Consider the following 6,613-nt stretch of genomic DNA (forward strand, 5'->3'; position numbering starts at 1 on the left):
AGCTGAGAAGGTCACAAGAGGCCTCCATTAGGAGGCCACCAACTGTATTTATAGTGGGATCTTAGACACAGACTAGACCACCGAGTGTTTGAATACTAAAAGATTTAGAGGAAACACCAAGATCAACTGAAGCACTTTTTATTCACCAAACTATTGAAACAGTTTAGGATTTCCCAAATGTTTATTTCATCTGAAATGTTTTCCTGCCAGATATTCAGATAGCCAACTTCTTCAATTATTTGAGGATAAATTCAAACTTTGCCTCCTCAGGTACCACCCTAATTAAACTTAACCACCCCATCTCACCATCACATTTTCTTTATACAATACCATAATCTGAAATTACTTTAATATTTGTTTACTTGTTTGTGATCTGCTTCCTTCACTAGAATGTAATTCCATGGGATTTGAGATTCCATTAATTTGTTTAACATAGTAATATCAGTGAGTGATGAGTGCTTGAAAAGGTAGCAAGGCAAGGAAAGGATTTTACTAATGACTTCTCCACTAATATCCCAAATTTGGTTCAAGTCAATCTCTGCTACAAAGCACAAAGTAGATAACGCCATCTAATCTGTCCCTGGGCTTAGGACTTATTAAGCTTTTCCTGTACAAACATGTCTTGGAACTTTCCATTTATGTTACAGATTCTAGTCTTTGAAACACATCTATATAACCTCAATTTTTTTCACTTGTAAACATGAGAAAATACCTCATTTATTATGTAAATTAAATGAGTTTCCATTTGTAAAATGTATAGTGCAGTACCTGGTATAAAGTAGACAATAAATTGTAGTTACTATCATTATTATCCAGAATTCAGTTGTGACTAACTGGACTTCCACACATCTCAAGCTCAATCAATATTCCATCTGTTTTTTGTTTTCAATTATCAATTCCAGTCTTCTGTTTCTGAAGTGTTCTCTTACTCCTTACTCCTCAGAAGGTTCTAGAAAAAGTCTGATCATTGATGTTTACAATTTACAGTGTCCACAACAGAAATAGAATGCTACTGGCATTCACAGAGTCAAAATAACACATGGAGTATCAGTTAAGATATTCTTGCATATGTGGCCATTGGTATTATTGCCTGCTGAGCAGTCTCCCCAGGTTTCTTAATCTTCTGATGTTCTAGCTGGCCCTTTCCCCGTCTTCACAAAACCCAAGGACTCTTGCACTTAAGCTTAAGCTGCTCATACAGGTGGTGATCTCTACACTTTCTCTAGTCCTTACAACTCCATATTACAGCAGTGGATAACTGCTGTTAGTAATGGCTTTTTAAAGACTATTCATGCCTCAGACATTTTATTGTCTTACTTTCATTAATGTTATTGTAACAATTTCTAGTCACATTCTGTAGTCATAGAGTGAAATATTTTTTATTAAGCTAAAACTGCATTAATGTAACAGCTGAACCACCCTAAAGCTGAAAAGCCCCTGAATCTGTAAAGTCTTAAGAGGGTGTTTTCCTCTGAAATAAGAACATTGGCTTGCTCAAATTATGGGTTTCTTCTCATGCCCTGTTAACTACTTCCTGTTTACTCTTGTTGGGATGTTAGATACCAATCCACTGGGGAGGACAGCATGTAATTATGTACTTGTCACCTTCTTTCCTTCTGGATCCCGAGAGTACCGCATTGGACTCACTGGGCCACTTCATTGCTTTCATATATTATAAGAAAGATTTTACTTTACATTTCTCAATTGTTCTCAAATAGTACCCTTTTCTTCTTTATTCATCCCTGTGAGGGGGCAATAAACAAACAATTAAATTCAGTTATGTCACTTAGCTGACATGAACAGGTAGTGGTTGGTTTAATGACAAAAGTCCAGCATTCTTGATTCCCCACTCAGCTCAAAACTACCCTCCCTCAGGAAAAGAGATAGGAACTTGTTAGCTATATCAGAGGAAAGCTGCATTAATTCAAGAAAACTGGTGTACAGCTGTTACCAAAGTAAATTCTGGTTTTTTCTCTCTCTAGGTAAAGAGGATTAGTAAATCTGGCATAGGGATTTTAAATAATATGTAATGATGGTGTGCCATGACAGTCAATTAGACACTCCTGTTTCCTTGGTGGCTCAGGCTATAAAGAACCCGCTTGCAATGCGGGAGATACAGGTTTGATCCCTGGGTAGGGAAGGTCCTCTGGAATAGGAAATGGCAGCCCACTCCAGTATTCTTGCCTGGAAAATCCCACAGACACAGGAGCCTGGTGGGCTACAACCCATAGGGGTCACAAAATAGCTGGACACGACTGAGCAACTAAACAAAACTCAATGATATCGCAGCTTAAATTAAAACACTGAAGAAGCTATGTGTGACTTTGGTGCCTTCGTGAAAAATATGGTCTGCTTTGAAAGCCTGAGATGTTTTATAGACAATGACAGTTATACAAAAAGGAATCCAATGAAACTGGTTAAATACTAATGTGAGGGATGCAAAAAAAAAGACTTCTAAAGAAGGCCCATTTATTCTGTGAGCATTTTACAGCCTTGGATAGGCCAAGATGTACAAAACTGAGTTTGGGAGTAGGGGACATGGAGACCTAAGTTACTCTATCACTATAGAGTTGGAGAAATTGAAGTTGTGTTCCTTAAAGGAGGGGATAAGAAAAGTCACAAGAGTAAGAAAAAGACAGGAGGCTGACACCAATTTGGGCTGTTTTCTGTTATTGTGAAATGATGAGCATCCCTGCACATTGCCACCTTCATTAAAGTCATCTCTACATAAAAAAGTCTTTGAATGTTTTAAATGACTACTGGGGAAAAGACCAAAGTCTACAGCTGGGTTAACATGTCACAAAACAGATAACATGAACAGGATGATGCATAATTTGTAAACTAGACTAAGTAGATGGAAGCAGGAACTCAGAGCCAGAAATTATTATGAGGTCTCAAGACTTCAAGGGACACATATAAAACTCTAGGAAAATGGACATCTACAATCCATAGAATAGTGGTGGATTGAAGCAACCTCATCCATGTCTTTGGTGGCCCCAGAGAACCAAGATGATCTCTGAGTTATACATGTTTCTGTTTGACCATTTTATAAAGAAAAAAATATTAAGTACTATTTGTGATCTGAAATACTGAAATCTTAAATTGAGTTCTGAAAATAATAATATTCATAAGCATAGCACCAACTTATCTTCTTTATCTTTTTATCTCTGAAGTTAAATAACTGCTGAAAAACATTTAAAGAAAATATGCCCAAGAAAACTTCAAACTATCAAGCATTTGGGCACATTTATGAATAATTTTATGAGTTACATGTGAAACATCAACATGCCTTGGCCTTTCTCCTGTCCTTGGCAAATTTATATTCAACTTTTTGTAGTTCTCTCCACATCTTTGGAGCTTCCCTGGTAGCTCAGACAGTAAAGCGTCTGCCTACAAAGTGGGAGAGCCGGGTTCAATCCCTGGATCGGGAAGATCCCCTGGAGAAAGAAATGGCAACCCACTCCAGTATTCCTGCCTGGAAAATCCCATGAACTGAGAATCATGGTAGGCTACATTCCGTACGGTCGCAAAGAGTCAAACACGACTGAGCGACTTCACTTTCCACATCTTTACTGCTATCTTCAAGGCCCCTTCTTTGTCCTCTACTACCTAATCTCACTTTTTGAAGATGACTTAGCGTTCTGCTTAATAAAGAAACTTGAAGTCGTAAAATAATATTTTCCTAAACTTCTTTCCCATCTCTGAAAATATTCTTGCAACTCCAGGAATAATTTAATCTCAGAGGGACCCTCCCACCTCTTCCAGACCTTGCTACTTTCTCTCTTTCCATTACATTCAAATTTTTCTTCCCTACTAGCAACATATTCTCAGACTACAATCAATTTCTCTCATACTAAAAAATAAACTCCTTTAACTCATATTCTCCCAAACACCATCCACTACCTATTTTCCCTTCTTATACAAACTTGTCATAAGCATTGTCTTTATTTTTTTTACTTAACTCACAACATACTTATTCTCAATCCAACAAATATTTCTTTAGCAACTACTATATATCCAGCACTGGGCTATGGACAACCATTACAAAATTGCTCTGCCTCTACCACTCCACTGAAACTGTACTAAGAGATTACCATGTGAAATCCTAATTGTCAAATCCAAAGTCTATTTTTTGATCCTTATATTTCTTGACCTTTCTGCAGCATTAGATTTCTTTCACTCTCACCTTCTTGAAATTCTTATAATCTGTGATGGTTTTTTCTTCTTTTTTACTTCTTTGACAATTTCTTCTTTATGTATTCTTAGTGGAAAAAGCTTCAGAAGAGGGTAGAGTGAAGATTACTATTGAAGTCAACTACCCTGACAAATATTTCCCTTGGAAAAAAGTGATAGGACCCTAATCTATGTGCAGTCTCTCAGGGACGCAGTTTGGACTCAACAGATCCATCTCTTTATTCAAAGCTTTTTGAGAGCGGGGTCTTTGATGTCTCCACTACATTATTTCCAGAACTTAGAAGAGTTTTCTAGCACAGAATGAGCAGTCAATCAATATTTTTTGTAACAGTTTTATTGAGAAAGAATTGATGTACCATAAAATTCACTGTTTTAAAGTGCACAACTCACTTTTAGTATAGTCACACCAGTTCGTAATTTCTATAACATTTTTATCACCTCAAAAAGAAATCCTTCTTCACTCATTAACACTTTTCATCCTCCTTCCTCCCCCCAACCCTTGGAAGCCACTAATTTACTCTTCTCTGGATTTGCCTATTCTGGACATTTTATATAAATGGAATCATGTAATGTGTGGTCTTTTCTTGTCTGGTTCTTTTACTGTGGCTGAACATTCCATTGTATCAATATATCACATTCTGTTTATCCATTCATCAGGTGAGGCACATTTGGGTTCCTTCCACTTTTTGAGCTGTTAGGAAAATGCTGCTATGAGCAGTCAGATATAAGATTTAGTGTGGACACATATGATACATTCTTTTGGGGATACATCAAGGAGTGGAACTTCTGGGTCACATGAAAATTCTATGTTGAACATTCTGAGGGACTGCCATACTGCTTTTGTGAAACGGCTGAACCATTTTACAGTTTCACCAACGATTAATGACAGTTCCAATTTCTTCACATCCTCACTGATGCTTGTTATGATCTGTCTTTTTTAAACCATCCTAGTCGGTGTAAAATAGTATCTAATTGTGGTTTTCATTTGCATTTATCTAACAATTAATGATGTTGAGCATCTTCTCATGTTCTGATTGGCCATTTATAGTCCAGAAATATTTTATGAATGAATGTGTTCAGTCAGAGACTCTGAGGCAGGCTCTCAGGGATACCATCCGTAGTTATTCAGATAGTCATTGTCTAATAGCAATGAATGATCAGAAGAAGTTGGGAGGACCTTGTGAACAAATGACTGCATATCCAACTGCCTTACTTAGTCAATATAGCTGATGTCTAAACCTGGTTTGTTTTGTTCCGTATTGACTTCTGGTTTTGATATTGTCGAGGACAATTAGTACTTCTCATTCTGAGTTCAAATCCTTTCAAGCAAATATAAAAAAAGAAAAAGTAGCTTCTTCCATGGCAGCCACGAAGAGCATCAGCCATGGTTCGGTGCCATCCCGTGGCCATAGGCCTCAACAAGGGCCACAGGCGACCAAGAACAAGAACATGAGCAAACTGAGACACAGCTGCCACCGCTTCACCAAACACACCAAGTTTGTGCAGGACGTGTGCAGCTTCACCCCTGATGAGTGGCAGCCCATGGAGCTATTCAAGATTCCCAAGGACAAGTTGGCCCTCAGCTTCATCAAGAACAGGGTGGGGACACACGTTCCTGCCAAGAGAAAGAATGAGGAGCTGAGCAATGTCCTAGCCACCATGAGGAAAGCGAAGAAGGACTGGGCCTTTTCCCTCTGAGCGTAATAACACTCTCCGGGGGAGATGGGAAAAAAAAAAGAAAGAGAGAAGACAAGGTCAAGGACCTATAAGAAAATCAATTGTCAGAGGGGATGACTGGCTTACACCATCTGGGGGACCAGGAGCCAGGAGTTATCTTGACTCTAATCTATCTTGATTTCCCTGTTCAAATGCTAATATGCAATACGGAGTTATTTTTGAGGTGACTGTGCTGTAATAAAAGGTAGTGGGCTTAGGCTGCCTAGCTGCTTTTGCCCAATCCTTACAGCAACTCCATTATCTTTTAGGGAATAGCTTTTAATCCTATAAATACAATATGGTGGGACTGTAATTTCCCTAACCAACAGATATCCTTGTTCACCATACTAGGCCAGTTAGAAACTTCTTTTCTAGAGTGTTTTTTTTTTTTAATTTAACCTTTTTATTATTAAATAAAGCACAGATACAGAAAGTGACACAAAATAAATGTATGAAAGTGAATTATTAAAGGCCAACACCCCTGTAACCACCACCCACATTATGAAAAATAAACCTTGCAACTCCAGAAGTCCAGAAGTCCCTTCATGTTGCCCATCCCAAAGGCTATTCCTTTTCTACAAAATAATCACCATCATGACTCTTACAATGATTGCTTTTTACATTTCTTTGTGATTTAATCATGTAAGTGTCTCTAAGCATTGCAGTTTAGTCTTGCCCCATTTTTAAAAAGTCTATGGGGACT

The 6,613-nt window shown here is 37.9% G+C and overlaps 1 pseudogene; it reads left to right on the forward strand.

Moving 5' to 3' along the window:
• Positions 1-5,508: 5,508 nt before the first annotated feature.
• LOC120857743 lies at positions 5,509-6,065 on the forward strand (annotated as a pseudogene).
• The last annotated feature ends 548 nt before the right edge of the window (positions 6,066-6,613 follow it).

Source organism: Oryx dammah, unplaced genomic scaffold (genome assembly GCF_014754425.2).
Source record: "Oryx dammah isolate SB20612 unplaced genomic scaffold, SCBI_Odam_1.1 HiC_scaffold_29, whole genome shotgun sequence".
Taxonomy (NCBI): domain Eukaryota; kingdom Metazoa; phylum Chordata; class Mammalia; order Artiodactyla; family Bovidae; genus Oryx; species Oryx dammah.